We start from the raw sequence: 17,691 nt of genomic DNA on the forward strand, positions 1-17,691 counted from the left end.
AAAAAGAAAAAGGAAAAGAACCCCCCCCCTCCCCCCCCAAATAAACTATTAATTTAAAAAAAATCATTTTATGATAGTCAATGAATCTATGAAATGTATGAAAAGGTTTAATCTGCACCACAATTTTTATACAACATTAGTAGTGGGGGATCTGCTTCATCTCTCTCTCAGCTGCAAAGTGGCTTGGTCAACGGTACAGCACGTTAGTCAGAATTGGTGACGCCCCCCTTGGCATGCCTGCACGTTGGCCACGCTCAAACGTCAGGAATCAGGATACAGTGGTGGCAAAAGTACTCAAAAGTTTTACTTAAAAGTATCAATACTGCAATGCAGTTCAAGATTTACTTGAGTAAAAGTACACAAGTATTGGTATCAAAATGTACTTAAAGTACCAAAAGTAGAAAGTACTCATTATGCAGAATGTTCCATTCGCAAGTTTTCAAATGTATAAAATGTGTAAAAAATCTTTAAAAAATATATAAAAAAATAGCAGATCTACAAGCTCACAATGTGTCCATCACAACACATTGTGAGCTTGTAGATCAGCTATTTTCAAATGAACATTGTACCAAAAGTAGAAAGTACTAATTTGTGTATATAAAAAAAAATTAAACATCTTTTCAAAATAGCAGATCTAAAAGCTTACAATGCATTTTTTTTTTACATTTGAAAAACATTATGCATACTTTCTACTATTGGTACTTTAAGTACATTTTTATACCAATACTTTTGTACTTTTACTTAAATTTTGTTTTGAATTCCGGACGGTATACTTTTACACTGCAGTATTGATACGTTTACTCAAGTAAAAGAAATTGAGTACTTTTTCCAACATCGCATCCTGACGTTTGAGCGTGGCCATGCAGGCATGCCAAGCGGGGCAGTTCCAACTGACGCGGTACCAAAGCCACTTCGGCCTCTCAGCTCCTTGGCCCACCCCTGATCTATATGCACCTTGTCCTCTGATCTATGCACCTTATCCTCTGATCTATGCACCTTATCCTCTGATCTATGCACCTTGTCCCCTGATCTATGCACCTTGTCCTCTGATCTATGCACCTTGTCCTCTGATCTATGCACCTTGTCCTCTGATCTATGCACCGTGTCCTCTGATCTATGCACCTTGTCCTCTGATCTATGCACCTTGTCCCCTGATCTATGCACCTTGTCCTCTGATCTATGCACCTTGTCCCCTGATCTATGCACCGTGTCCTCTGATCTATGCACCTTGTCCTCTGATCTATGCACCTTGTCTAGCACAGCAGGGCAGTTTGCGAATCTTTTGGCAGAGGTACAGCAGAGGCTGAACGAACCCGGTGACCACAGTGATGAACATGAACACGAATGTAGCCAACGTGTCTTCGGCCGACAACCTGAATCCTTGACTGTCGAAAATGGCGACGGCAATGCCCCAAATAACGTAAGTTGCCCCAAATGACACCATGATCAGACAGATGATAGTGAAGGCTCTCCTCTTCATGGCGTTGTCCCTCTCCCTGCCCGGCGCCGCGTCCCCCGGAGCGGGCCGTTTCAGAACCCAGAGAACGGCCAGGCTGCAGAACATCATCACCGACATGAAGAACAGAACTTGGCCCACGTAAACCCTGAAACTCGCCTCGCCGCCTTCCAACGGAATCTGTAGCACCGATAGCCCGACGATGAGCAACCAGGCCAACGCGGAGCAAGCCGCCCTGTACCTGAGGGGCTTGAACCTGAGGAAGAGCACCGGGTGAACCACGGCCATGAATCGCTCCACGCAGATACAGCTCTGGAAGACGGGACGCCCACTGAACAGGAAGCCGGTGGTGAAGTCGACTAAGGGGCGCCCGAGAAGATCCCGGAGAAGATGCTGGTGGAGATACAACAGGCTGAAGATGATCTCAAACACACTCAGATTGAGGATGAAGAACTCTGAGGCCATTGTACCGGCCGGTCCGGTTATAATCAGCCACAGGATGCAGCTGTTGATGGGCACTCCCAGGACCTGGTTGGCTGTTACGCCGGTGATGTAAAGAATGTAGTTAATCTCCATGGTGGTATGGAGCGAGGACTCGTTCGATGCGTTCATTTTCCCTGCTTTGATTTGAGTGCACTCTCCCCCGCTTTTTGTCACAGTTCAGTGAAGCCTTTTGGAGAGACGGACGAATGAACTGACAAATAAAAAGACAGAGACAAAGAGAGAGGAACATATAGTGACTCAGTTTGAATGGTAAAACATCTCTGTATACAGTATTATACCAACCAAAACATTATGCATAATACTAATCAAAATATTATACATGATATTAATCAAAATAGTATACATAATAATAATCAGGACTACAGCATAATAGTGTTCAAAACACCAATACAACATAATAGTAATCAAAACACCAACAAAAACACAATAATCAAAACACCAATAAAACAGTACAAACTAAAACACAGTACTGTACATACATGATGTTAGATATGATGTTGTCAGTCAGACCTCGACCTGTGAAGCTCTCTTGTCTCGTGTGCTCTGCTGTCCTCACATGAAATGTACCGTCTCTTAATGTTCTGCAGAAGCTGGATGCAAATCGTTTTCATATTCTGGCAGGCCATCAACTCTCATCCATCACCACATAATGTGAAACGGAACCTCTGCAGAACAAACACAATTATCTCAGTGGTGGAAAGTAACTAAGTACATTTACTTAAGTACTGTACTTGGGTACAATTTTGAGGTACTTTTACTTTACTTTAGTTTTGATCTCTTTTTTCACATTCAAGTATGACGTACTTCATTGTGAAAATAGCCCATCTACAATCTCACAACTTTTCAGATAGCAACGTTTTGTGAGCTTGTAGATCGGCTGCTTTCACTGTTTTCGGTTTCGAGGAGACATACAATTCCTCTATTAGTAAATGGTTTGTGAACGAATGATCTTAGTGTTAGTCTGAATTATTTTTTCACTGGTTCTGGTCTGTTGGTCCAATGGGGTCTCGCTTCAGCATCAGCCATTGAATCGCAGGGTCGCCGGTTCAAGCCTCACCTCTTGCTGGCTACTTTTCAATTGTATCGCACAAAACATGACTGTATCAATTAATGCATGTGCAACTGTTAAAGGTAACATGAAATGCTTCTTGGAGAGAGTATGTTTTTGCAATGTATGACAAACTTCATTCTGAAAATAGCCGATCTACAATCTCACAACTTTTCAGATAGCAATGTTTTGTGAGCTTGTAGATCGGCTACTTTCACTAGTTTTCGTTCCGAGGAGACACAGAAATGCCTTTATTGGTAAATGGTTTGTGAACCAGTGATCTAGAGTAGTTCGGGACACAGAGGCTTGGTTCATAATGGACGGAAATACTTATAAATATCAACAGATACTACCAGAGAGGCCATATATCTAGCTCAATGAGAAGAGAGGCAACCTCGGAGTCCGTAGATCGCTGGTTCGATCCCTGTCCGTGACAATGTTTTGAGGTGATCATGATTTGGCATTCTTGGGTTTACACATAGTGTTTCTTGAGGATAGGCTTAGGCGTTGTTTTGCTGAGGTTAGGGTTAGTGAGGGTTTAAAATACTCATTTGTTAATTGCATGGTCTTCTTTCTCTCATTCTTCTATGTTTCTATGGCTTATTGTGCATATTACTTATCATTGCTTCTTTCTTTTTTCTTTCTGCATTCCCTGGCCCCGCTTATCGCTGCTTGCAGCTATATTTACTTTTTACATTTGGATTATTATTTGAAAACATACAGTACATTGACCACTTCAGCCCTATTTAAACTTTGGCTGTTTGAAAATGGCCGATCTGCAAGCTCACAACGCGTCACAACGCGATGTGAAGATTTTAATACATTTTATACATACGTATAACGTTGTAACGACACCTTGTGGACGAACGGGACATTCTGCATAATATGCATAATACGGTTACATAAGGTATTTTTTTACTTTACTTATATGTCCATTACTCCACTACAGCTCAGAGTTAAATATAGTTTTTTATATCTTGCTGTCAAGCAGAAACCTCATATTTCCATATATAAACTTTTAGTGTTTTTTTTGTAAATGAACGCCCTACTTGATCATACTACAGCGTCACACAAAATCATCAAAAGTAGCAGATCTACAAGCTGAAAACGCGCTGCGAAGCGACATGTTTTGAGCTTGTAGATCTTCTACTTTTGCTCATTTTGAATTTGAATCCTGGAAAGTAACAGGTTTGGACATATGGTTTCCACCCGACAGAGACGATATATTTACTCGTTTGGCCAGGGTATTCTTGGTCCCCTCCTTTTTCCCTCCACACCAAAATAGCAAATCTACAAACTCACAACGCGTCATGTTGCTACACGTTGTGGACTTGTAGATCATCAATTTGTTGTCCATGGCAACAACATGGCCAGAATAGCGACGCTAGAGTTCATTTGGTTGTAGGTAAAGCAGGACATTAATTTGACATGAATTTGAATCTGTTCATGAGCTCCTTTGGCTTGTTGTTGTGTTAATGTTCACTATTAATCACGGGAGTTTCAACATATGAGAGTTCAGATTTTGGCCCTGCACGCACCTTTGTGAGTTTAAGGCCAGCTGACACCGACAAAAACTAACTCAAAGGGACCACAGCATCATTTAATCAAATGAAATGTGCGTAGTGTGCTCTCCGCAATGCAAAAATGTCATGATAATGAAGGTTGGGTGGCACGGTGGAAGGGATTTGGGTTGGTTAAATTGAGTTGCAAATCATACATGTTGGTTAAAAGACATTCGAGGATAGAAAGACACAATATCATCCAGTAATTATTTCCATTGTGGTCCTTTAGCACAAACAAAACAGTGAGTGTCCACATGCGTGTGGACGTCTAAAATAAATACATCACATTTATAATAGCGATAAAAAAAAAATCTAATTAATTGAGGCTTTGTAAATAATTAATTGAAATTAATCACATGTTTAATCACATATCAATATTTGACCTGAGAAAAAAATATTTTCAGTTAAAACTAATTTTGGTATAATATACCAAAATGATTATACCAAAATGGTAATTGGGCGCAGAGTCACATGATCAGAGTGAAGCTGTTGATTAAAGGCAGAAGCAAGCTGAGTTGATCCAGAGGGGTCACATTTAAGAAACTCCAAAGAGAGAGAATAACATTCTACACATGGTTCAAGAGGCGCACACGGTAAATGCTTATTGTAATTGTGCCTTTCATTGATTTATGTGTCTATTTGTTGTGTATTATTGTAATGTACAAGTTAAACTTTGTTTGAGAGACTTTAGGGTAACTGCATGTGAATAATTGAATGCACCTGTGTGGACTTACGATTAGAGGACTGTTTCATAATGATTGAACTGAACAAATGTATGTTTTATTTATTTTATAGTTGTCACGGTGTCTTGTAGGCTATGGTTTTTACTGTTGGAGGAGTTTGGAGAGTTATGAAAATAAATCCCAGAAAAGACATCTGTGTGACACGTGGACATTTGTTGAACCTGTGGCAGCTAAAAGTTGAAGGCCCTGTAATGCACAGGACACTTATTAAGGCGGCTTTCCATATGCATGGCCTCACCCTACCCCACACCACACCGCCCACTTGTGCCTTGGTTTCCACTACAATGAAGTGGGTAGAGTGGTGTGTAAGTGGTACTAAACTGGCGCCTAAAAATTACCCAGTCCTGGGTAGGTCTGAGCTAGGCCAAGCGGGGCCACGTGCACAGGTGATTTGCATTTGTATACAGGACAGTTGGCCACTCACCTACATTACATTGTTGGGCAAAAAAAGGGGGCTCTATTGTGCATATTTACAATAAATAAGAAGGCTCCACATATACTCTCAGTCACCCAAGTTAATATCAAAAGCGTATGTATTTACATGAAAAACAAAACACACCACTCTAAGGCAGTGAGATTGCACCATGCAGTGAATATTCCACACAGTGAGGTAGATCAACTATATATTGGCAAAGAGTGCCCTCTAGTGACCATAGATTGGTACGTTTCTAGCCAACTTCCAAGACAAACTCCAATTAAAGATATGAAATAATTTAAAATAATATAAATGTATTAGTTATCAGGGACACAAACACCACACACTATAAAACATAGGCTATAAAACTGCAAATAGCATTTAATTTCCAATTGTGAAAGAATGCAAAAGTAGACAAAACACATCTGTGTCTAAATATTTATTTAGGCTTTCTTGGTTTAGTTTTTTACACACACTCACTCACTCTCACACGCACACTTTACTAGTTTAAGAATACAACACTTTATTAATCATGAAACATGGTAAAATGGAAAAGATGGCGGTTTGGTTTGTCCCGCCCTCACATTTCATCACATTACAGCTCTGTGTTGCAACAAACATGAATAACAATACATTTGTGTATCTTTGTGTGAAGTGATGACACAGCAGAGAGTGACCGCAGTGGTGTAGTTGTGTCCGGAGAGGTATACTCTGATTTTCAAGGTTGGCCCATAAAGGAACAGCACCCTGTATACAAAAAAATATCAGAAACAATTAACAAATAAGAGACTTTGTATTTTACCAGAATAGACCGGTGTCCCCATTTAGTTTATTTAAAAATGGAGCCCAGGGGAAGCATGTAAAGGGAAAACAGTACGCTACTCATGCTGTTTTGTGGACATGAAATGTCCTTGCAGAGTGGGAAGATTGTATTATTTTTTGTGGAATGGAAAATATGATATCTTGTCTGCAACAACTGCACAGTGACAACATTACAGTCTGTTTTCACAAAGGGTTGGTAAAAAAAAAAAAAAAAAGTGTGGGGAGATTGTGCAATCTTTTTTTTTGCACTGGCAGATTAGTCTGGTCCCAGGCCAGGCTATGTCATATGGGTTCTCAGAGGATGGCATTTGCCTCCCCCTAGTGTTCACATTTAACCTCAAATTCAGTTTTTTTTTATGCATTCTTATTTTCCCAAACTTTGTTTTTGTTTTTGATTAATCTGAATTCATACCATCTGCATGTGACATGTGACACAAGTTATAGATATGTGTTTTCTTGTCTGCGACCGTACATTTATTAACCACTTTCAACCTGGCATCGATATTTTGGGAAGGCCATCCATAGTGGTGGACATGTTTTACTTAATTAAAAGTATCAATAATGCAATACAGAAATACCATAGGCTACTGTTCAAAAGCATTGGCATCGAAATATACCAAAAGTACATGCACTCATTTTGCAGAATGTCCCATTTCCCAAGTTTTCAAAAGAAATCCTTTGAAAATAGCCGATCTGCAAGCTCACAAGTTGTGAGCTTGCAGATCGGCTATTTTCAGCCAAAGTATATATAGGGCTGAAATGGTTAATGTATGTTTTGTAATAATAAATCTACAAAGTAACCTCACAATTTTACTTAAGTAGGCTACAGTATTTCAGTAAATGTACTTAGTTACTTTCCACCACTGATGCCATTATAGGCAGAACATTAGACCTATATTCGTTGTTATACCTTCCAAGCCAGGAACAACTCTTAGTCACATTAGCTGTTGTTATATTTCACAACACACGTTTTTGAAATTTTGAATTTCTTTTCAGAAAACTTAGGTCAAGAATTAGAAGGCGTTTTTAGAATCGGCGTCAGGTCTAAATAGGTTGAAACAGGGGTCTTCAACAGGGGATCCAGGACCCTCTGGGGGGGGTTCTCAGAGTTACTACAGGGGGGCTGCCAAATCTTTGTGTGGTTAATTTACATTAACCACTTGAACCCTAGCATCCCTATACTCTGAGAAGAACTTATGTCAAAAATAGCAGATCTACAAGCTTGTAGATCTGCAGACATTTAACCACTTAAGTGGTTAAATGTCTGAAATGACACATTAATATGAATCTAACACAACAGTGCTGTATGTAGTAGGGGGTCCCTGCTTCATCTGTCTCTCAGCTAGGGGGTCCTTGGCCTGAAAAACGTTGAAGACCCCTGGGTTAAAACATTTTCTCACTTATAGCGACAATCCACTATTTTTGCTATTTTGGAAAATGGAAACACATTTACAAAGTGCTTTGCAAAACAAGATCAAATTAACACGAAAACACAACATAGAAGACATACATTAAAAATAGACAATAAAATAACTTAATATAGGGTTACGTTAAAACAGGGTATGCATCAAGGTTATTAACTAAAGTAAAACAAATGAAATAATGATGGCTAGAATTTTAAAAAACAACATTTTAACTGAAATAAGTCAAACTAATTAAACTATATGAAATAGATCTTACACTATCATAGCTGTGCCCAGTTTCAACTACTGGTATGAATATACATTTTAAATTATATGTTTTTTAATATCACAAAACTTTTTTATTACCTTTCTGAATCTCAACTAGCCTACCCCATATGTCAGAAAAAATGAACAGAAAACACAAAAAAGTAAAACTAAGCATTTCCACAAAATAAAAACATAACTAGCAAACAAACATAAAAATTGAAATTGAAAAAATTAAACTTTTTCACTGTGTGATTATCTATGTGACTGTCAGGGGTGTTCAACAGGGGGTCCGTGATGCCTAGCAGGTCCTCAGAGTTACTACAGGGGGGCCACCATCTCGAAAACAAGATGCTGCATCTCAAGGGGTTATTCCTAATAAAGAATTTCAACAAAATTAGATATTTTGTGTGAAAAGATCTTCTTTTTAATTTATACATTAACCACTTGAACCCCAGCATCCATATTCTGTGGAGCTATGGCCGAAAATAGCCGATCTACAAGCTGTATAGCGGCTATTTTTGGCAAAGACGTTAGGTGGAAAAAGGAGCAAATCAAATAAAGAGCCAATGGTCAAGTTTAGATGGTTTAAGTGGTAAAAGAAAAGGAAAAGAGTCAAGACCCTTTACACTTGAAAAACATGCTGCATAATGAGTACTTTCTACTTTTGGTACTAATACTTGTGTACTTTTACTCAAGTACATTTTGAATTCCGGAACAGAGTATTTCTACATTGTAGTATTGATACTCTTACTCAAATAAAAAACATGTGAGTGCATTTTCCAACACTGCATCCTGACGTTTGAGTGTGGCCAACGTGCAGGCATGCCAAGGGGGGCGTCGCCAATTCTGACTAACGCGCGTAGCCTACCAAAGCCACTTCGGCCTCTCAGCTCCTTGGCCCACCCCTGATCTATGCACCTTGTCCTCTGATCTATGCACCTTGTCCTCTGATCTATGCACCTTGTCTAGCACAGCAGGGCAGTTTGCGAGTCTTTTGGCAGAGGTACAGCAGAGGCTGAACGAACCCGGTGACCACAGTGATGAACATGAACACGTGTATAGCCAACGCGCCTTCGGCCGACAACCTGAATCCATGACTGAAACAAATGGCGAGGGCAATCCCCCAAATAAGGCAATTTGCCAAAAATGACACCATGATCAGACAGATGATAGTGAAGGCTCTCCTCTTCATGGCGTTGTCCCTCTCCCTGCCCGGCGTCGTGTCCCCCGGAGCGGGCCGTTTCAGAACCCAGAGAACGGCCAGGCTGCAGAACATCATCACCGACATGAAGAACAGAACTTGGCCCACGTAAACCATGAAACTCGCCTCGCCGCCTTCCAACGGAATCTGTAGCACCGATAGCCCGACGATGAGCAACCAGGCCAACGCGGAGCAAGCCGCACTGTACCTGAGGGGCTTGAACCTGAGGAAGAGCACCGGGTGAACCACGGCCATGAATCGCTCCACGCAGATACAGCTCTGGAAGACGGGACGCCCACTGAACAGCAAGCCGTAAGTGAAGTCGTATAAGGGGCGCTTGAGATGCTGGAGAAGATACAACAGGCTGAAGATGATCTCAAACACACTCAGATTGAGGGTGAAAAACTCTGAGGCCATTGTACCGGTTGGTCCGGTTATAATCAGCCACACAATGCAGCTGTTGATGGGCACTCCCAGGACCTGGTTGGCTGCTATGCCGGTGATGTGTAAAATGTTTTCAATGTCCATGCTGGTATGGAGCGAGGACTCGTTCGATGCGTTCATTTTCCCTGCTTTGATTTGAGTGCACTCTCCCCCTCGTTTTGTCACAGTTCACTGAAGCCTTTTGGAGAGACGGACGAATGAACTGACAAATAAAAAGACAGAGACAAAGAGAGAAGAACCCTGACTCAGTTTGAATAGTAAAACATACAGCATAATACTAATCAAGACATCATGCATAATACTAATCAAAACATTATGCATAATACTAATCAACACATTATGCATAATACTAATCGAAACATGATGCATAATACTAATCAAAACATTATGCATAATACTAATCGAAACATGATGCATAATACTAATCAAAACATTATGCATAATAATAATCAAAACATGCATAATACTAATCAAAACAATATGCATTATACTAATCAAAAGTTCAAAACACCTGTACAGCATAATTCTAATCAAAACATTATGCATAATACTCATCTAAACATCATGTATAATACTAATCAAAACATCATGCATACTACTAATCAAAATATTATGCATAATAATAATCACTATTATGCATAATACTAATAACAATATTATGCATAATACTAATACAAATATTATGCATAATTCTAATCAAAACATTATGCATAAAACTCATCTAAACATCATGCATAATACTAATCAAAACATTATGCACAATACTAATCACAATATTTCGCATAATACTAATCAAGACATCTCTACAGCATAACCGTGTTCACAACACAAATACAACATAATATTTATCAAAACACCAGCGCAACATAATAATAATAAAAACACCAATAAAACATAGTACAAACCAAAACACAGTACTGTACATACATAATGTTAGATGTTTTCAGTCAGACCTTGACCTGTGAAGCCCTCTTGTCTCGTGTGCTCTGCTGTCCTCACACGCAATGTACCGTCTCTTAATGTTCTGCAGAGGCTGGATATGCAAAAATAGTTCTCACATTCTGGCAGGCCATCAACACTCATCCATCAGACCACATGTGAAACGGAACCTCTGCAGAATAAACACAATCTCAGTGGTGGAAAGTAACTACGTACATTTACCTAAGCATTGTACTTAAGTACAAGTTTGAGGTACTTTTACTTTCTGGAGTTTTTCTAATTGTTTATACTTTAACTTCTATTCCCCAGAGTTATTGTTGAAGTGTCCTTGAGCAAGACACTGAACCCCTAATTGCTCCCGATGAGCAGGTTGGTGCCTTGGTTTCCTCCGCCATCGGTGTATGAATGTGTGTGTGAATGGGTGAATGTAATGCACAATCTATGTAAAGCGCTTTGGATAAAAGCACTATACTGTATATAAATACACCATTTACCATTTTATTCCACTACATCTCAGAGGCTTTGAACAGGGTGAGGGAGAGGGCTTTCACAGACAGGGCAGTGGTGGATAGTAACTAAGTGCATTGTCTCAAGTACTGTACTTGATTATTTCAAGGTCTTTTTTACTTTACTGTACTTGGGTCATGTCCATTACTCCACTACAGCTCAGAGTTAAATATTGTTTTTTATATCGTTGCTGTCTGGCAAAAACCTCTTATCTCCATATTTAAACTTGTTGTGTTTTTTTGTAAATGAATGCCCTACTTGATCATACAACAGCGTCACACAAAAGCATCAAAAGTAGCAGATCTACAAGCTCGAACCGCAGCGCAAAGCGACGCGTTTCGAGCTTGTAGATCTGCTACTTTTGCTATTTTTGAATTTGAATCCTGGAAAGTATCAGGTTTGGACATATGAGGTTTCAACCCGACAGAAACAATATACCCCTCCTTTTTCCCTCCACACCAAAATAGCAAATCTACAAACTCACAGCGTGCCATGTTGCTACACGTTGTGGGCTTGTAGATCATACATTTTTTGTCCATGACAACAACATGGCCAGAATAGCGACGCTAGAGTTCATTTGGTTGTAGGTAAAGCAGGGCATTAATTTGAATCTGTTCATGAGCTCCTTTGGCTTGTTGTTTTCTTAGCATTCACACATCACGGGAGTTTCAACATAATGAGAGTTCAGATTTCGGCCCGGCACGGCACCTTTGTGAGTTTAAGGCCAGCTGACACCGACAAAAACGAACTCAAAGGAAACACGGCATCATTTAATCAAATGAAATGTGCGTAGTGTACTCTCCGCAATGCAAAAATGTCATGATAATGAAGGTCGGGGTGGCACGGTGCACCGGTAGAAGGGATTTGGGTTGGTTAAATTGAATTGCAAATCATACATGTTGGTTAAAAGACATTCGAGGATAAAAACACAAAATCATCTACTTATTTCCACTTACCTTTTCACAAACAAAACAGTGAGCGTATATACTGTATCAAAAATAAATAAAAAACACGTAACAAAACATTACACAATGACACTGTGATAAAATAAAAATAAAAAAAAACTACTTGAATGACACAGGTAGCCTACCTTATCCAAAAAGCAATGTTTTTGTTCGATATTTAAACATTCTCAAATGTGTAATGCTTAAGCTAAAAATGCAATACATTTTGAGTGATAATTTTGCCATGCAGTTTACTGGTTTAAAACTTTGTTTTCAATATTTGGTCAGTTCCATCGAGTTATTATTGAAGTCTGTTTAACCTGTCTGATTCTACAGTACAACGCATCAACAACCTGCTCATCGCTCATATGGAGCAGTGGGGTTAAGTGTCTTGCTCAAGGGCACTTCGATATGCAGCCAGGACGAGCCGGGGATCGAACCCGGAACCTTCCGATTGCAAGACGCCAGCTATATACCTCCTGACTGAGCCACTGGAGCATACTGTATGTTCATGCACATATTCACTGGTGATAGATTGTACATTATCCCGTTCAATCGGGGAAAGCATCTGTGTCATTTTAGCTATAACCATTATTTCATACTTTGGCTATTCAAAAGTAGCTGATCTACAAGCTTGTGCTATTTTTGAAACATCTTGAACAATTGTGCAAATATTTGCATTTAAACTATATATATTTAAAGTAAAACAAATGCTATTTTTGAATAGCCAAAGAAATCTAAAAGTGACACAAATGTGTTCCCGGTCTTAATGGGTTAAAGCCTGACTATGTCACTTTTTTTAATGAATAAAATGTAATGTTGTCCAATCTGTATGGTAGAGTATGTTAATACAATATAACTTATACAATCTGTATGGTAGAGTATGTTAATACAATATAACTTATACAATAGGGGTGGTTGTATTTAGTCTCCTTGCTCTTCTATTGAGACATTTAGATCGTGTCAAAGGTCATGTCTCACCTAGACAGAAACTGACACGAATTTTGACCTGAAGGTCAAGATTCAATTTATTGCCTGAGCAAGCAGGCAGGCTCTATTAGCTCAATGGTAAAACAAAAAAAAAATCAGCACTGCAGCAGGAAACCAGGTTCAAATCCGGGGCAGAACAGGAAAGTTACATAGTGCTGCTTTAAGGCCCTTGAAAGCCTGGAAGATATCTATGCCTGTATTTGTTCTTTCATGATTTCTGTCGATCATAATTTAGTGGCAAAATATATCCTTGGACCAGCTCTAATCTAAAACGGACCAACACACACACACACACACACACACACACACACACACACACACACACACACACACACTGTCCTTTTTGCACGTTTGTTTGTGCAACTTTAGAGAGATCATGATGACGCTTCAGGAAAACTGTGGTCACTCCTAGCTTCCGTCAGTACAGCCTACGCAGTGTGCTTGATATGTATGAGAAACTAGATGAACTTAATCAGATAAGATGAGATTCACCACAGAGCCTAGCAGTTGAGAGGGGGTGTGGGTGTGTGTGTGTGTGTGTGTGTGTGTGTGTGTGTGTGTGTGTGTGTGTGTGTGTGTGTGTGTGTGTGTGTGTGTGTGTGTGTGTGTGTGTGTGTGTGTGTGTGTGTGTGTGTGTGTGTGTGTGTGTGTGTGTGTGTGTGAGTGAGAGAGAGAGGTGGTTTGTTTTTATTGGTGCACAGGGTGTGAGCTGTCACATGTGATATAAACATAACAGTGCTGTCTATACGTTTAGTTCAGTAAAATTAAGTCTTCAGTGTGTTGTGAAGAGGTAGAACATATCTAATACTTGAAAGAACAATTCAAGAAATGGCTGAAGATGGACGTTTTGACCATATTGAGCTCCAGGACAATGTAATCTATGAGAGTATTGAGGCCACGTCTACAGAGAAACATCTACAGAAGATACGGCAGTCTGGTAAGAGATCCAGTGGTGGAAAGTAACTAAGTACATTTACTCAAGTACTGTACTTACAGTAAGTACAATTTTGAGGTATTTTTACTTTACTGGAGTATTTCCAGTTTTCAGTACTTCTACTTCACTATTCATGGAGGCAAATATTGTACTTTTACTCGACTGCAATTATTTGAAAACTTATTTTGCAGATGTAACTTATTATGTGACGATGCGACGCCTTGTTGATCTGCTATTTTCAAACATTTTAGTATAGTTATTTAAGTATATTTTTATGCCAATACTTTTGTACTTTTACTCAAGTAACATTCTGAACACAGGCTTTTTACTTGTAACGGAGTATTTTTATAGTGTGGTATTGTCACTTTTACTTAAGTCAAATATGTGAGTACTTCTTCCGCCACTGAAGAGATCATTTTACTAAAACAAAACAAAAACATGAAAAGATTCATTGTTTTATTAGTTTTAAATGAGTGGTTCAATGATTAACTCATCGCACTCTAAACTCTTTGTGTGTGTGTGTGTGTGTGTGTGTGTGTGTGTGTGTGTGTGTGTGTGTGTGTGTGTGTGTGTGTGTGTGTGTGTGTGTGTGTGTGTGTGTGTGTGTGTGTGTGTGTGTGTGTGTGTGTGTGTGTGTGTGTGTGTGTGTGTGTGTGTGTGTGTGTGTGTGTGTGTGTGTGTGCGCGTGTGTGTGTGTCCTCCAGACGTAAGACGGTACAAGTGGGTTGGAGTCGGTGTTGGATTGCTTTGTGCTGTTCTAGCTCTCCTCAACATTGCTGTCCCACTCTATCTCTGTGAGTCAAGTTCTAAACAATGTATTTTATTACAATGTTTTATAAATCTGTGATGATCCAACATGTGTTGTGTAAGAGATGTAATATGGAATAGATTATATAGAAGCAACAGAAGCTGTAGCAGCATTAGTAGTTAGACAATATTATTATCTTTAAAATGTAGTCATTTTCAAATAGTGGATCTCCCATTTTGTAAATATTGTTCCCATACAGATCACAAACTGACAGAAGAGAGAGATTGCCTGAAGAGGATGCTCTGTGGTCAGTGATATATCACTGTTTTTATTCATTGTTATATCATGTTCATCATTTGTCATTCATATGCATGAGTAATACAAAAAAAGTGGCTAATTTTATTGTGTTGTTAGAATCAGGTGGATTTACATTTGATGATGGTCTGTGTCATTACATCTCTACTGAGAAGAAAACCTGGGAGGAGAGCAGACAGTGGTGTAGAGACAAACAATCTGACCTGATTGTCATAAAGAGTAAAGAAAAACAGGTGTGTGTGTGTGTGTGTGTGTGTGTGTGTGTGTGTGTGTGTGTGTGTGTGTGTGTGTGTGTGTGTGTGTGTGTGTGTGTGTGTGTGTGTGTGTGTGTGTGTGTGTGTGTGTGCGTGTGTGTGTGTGTGTGTGTGTTGTACTTGTATTAATATACTTGTACATAATGGTAACACTTGATCATAAGGTGCCTGTAATTTGCGCTTAATTTATGATTACTTAATACATTATTAAAGTGTTATTTAAGCATGAGCTCATCTTGAATTCATCATGAAGTCCTTGTAAATCATAATTAATTCATGTATAAAGTAACTTTGCTTAATTAATGATAAACTAATGATGTTAATTAATGATGAATTACAAGGAATTCATGATTAATTAATGCCTACTTAATGCTTAAGTAGGCTTAAATTAAGTGTTACTTTTGGGTACCTTATGAGCAGGTGTTACCTACATAATATTGTAGTATAATATACTTATACTACCAAGATTCAAACCCTAAGTGTCTGCGTGGAGCTACAGTAAGGATAAAGCTACTCTGCTACACATATGCCATGCCACAACTATGCATGCTGTAACCTTTTCGTGAAGACACAAATCTACTAGCTATAGTTTGCACATCAGTAACCAGCAGCTTTTCTGTCTAGGACTTTGTTGAACTTTTCAACAAGAAAGTGTGGCTGGGTTTGAGTGACAGAGAGAAAGAAAGAAGTTTCCAGTGGGTGGACGGAACTCCACTGACCACACCAACGTAAGACTGTTCATCTTCATTTTACCTTCATTCCTTTAATCTAGATGGTATTAAATGTGATAATAAAATACAAACCTACTACACTGTCTTACTTCTCCAGGTACTGGGGACGTCGTCAGCCTAATAACATTAACCGTGCAGAAGACGGAAATAAAGAACAAGACTGTGTTGAGTTTTTAACGGGTAGAGGTCCGACTGCGGGTAGAGGATGGAATGACAGAACATGTAATTATTCTAACTACTGGATCTGTGAAAGAGCTCTGTGCTGAAACCATCATGTTCACAACGTATAAGTGAGCTGGTGTGTTGGTACAGCTACATGATGGCTGTGTTTACATGTGGTAGTTTGTGTGTTTGCTTTGGTTTGTCTGCCTTGCAGTTCTACCCAATATGCACTGTAGACATTATATTAAAATGTATATTGCAGCAACATTAATATTTTCATTATTTAGTTTTAGTAAATTTAGTAAATTTCATCAATTTAACAGCCAACTGATCTAGTTTAATTCCATGTTATTATGCATCTATTTCTGTATATAAAAATATGTAGGCATTTCATTTTATTTTCCATTTAACTTTACCATTGATTATGTGCTTTAATTAAGAATGTTAGTTGTTTCCTTTTAAAGTTTCTTGTTTTTCTTTTTTTAATGCAGAACACTTGTTTGTCTTGTTTTCTTCCCTTTAATCAGTTTCCTGTTTCTCTCATTTCTTTAATGTAAACTACTGTGACCTGCACACTTTGTATGAAATTTACAATGCAAATAAAGTATATTATTACTATTATTACTAATAGTGTTGTTATTATTATTATTATTATTATTATTATTAATATTATTATTATTATTATTATTATTATTATTATTATTATTACCCTTATTATTATTATTAGTATTAGTATTATTATAACCATTTAACTTAAAGCTGCAACAGAGAAGTCAAGTTGTTGAGTCTGATGCAGTACCTCTGATCCACCAGTAGATGACCGACCTGACCACATGATGTAAATGTCTCAGTAGAAGAGCAGGGAGACCAACTACAACCATCACAGTGATACCAAAATAATGAAATCATTTAATCTTGCTATGTTCACTCATATAACTTCTAAAGCAGTGGTTCTCAATTTCTTTATTTTATTCCAAAGAACCCCCATAACTGAGTGTATACAAATGGAACCAAATGGACACTTTCGGGTCCATTTGGTTCCATTTCTATACACTCACAGTTAGACCTGTCCATTTAGAACCCCCTTAATCCTGAGGGTCCCTGGACACCACTTTGAGAAACACGGTACTAAATGTCTATATGTACCAAATCTAATGCCAACTGTGTAATATCCTGTGTTGTGTAACCTGTGCAATATCTTACCTACACTTTTAAGTGGTCTGTACAATATATGATGTCATACCTTATCTCATCACAGTATACAATTCCGATCTACAAGCTCTCAACACGCCGCATTGCGAT

General features: G+C 38.7%; 1 long non-coding RNA gene across 1 annotated transcript; it reads left to right on the forward strand.

The window, feature by feature from the left end:
* The first annotated feature begins 15,189 nt into the window (after positions 1–15,189).
* LOC311034909 lies at positions 15,190–16,925 on the forward strand. The gene is made up of 4 exons (XR_014599646.1): positions 15,190–15,234; positions 15,342–15,475; positions 16,121–16,224; positions 16,325–16,925. It is a non-coding gene; the product is annotated as an uncharacterized lncRNA (long non-coding RNA).
* The last annotated feature ends 766 nt before the right edge of the window (positions 16,926–17,691 follow it).

This window comes from Gymnoscopelus microlampas (genome assembly GCF_963454915.1).
Source record: "Gymnoscopelus microlampas genome assembly, chromosome: 19".
Lineage (NCBI taxonomy): Eukaryota > Metazoa > Chordata > Actinopteri > Myctophiformes > Myctophidae > Gymnoscopelus > Gymnoscopelus microlampas.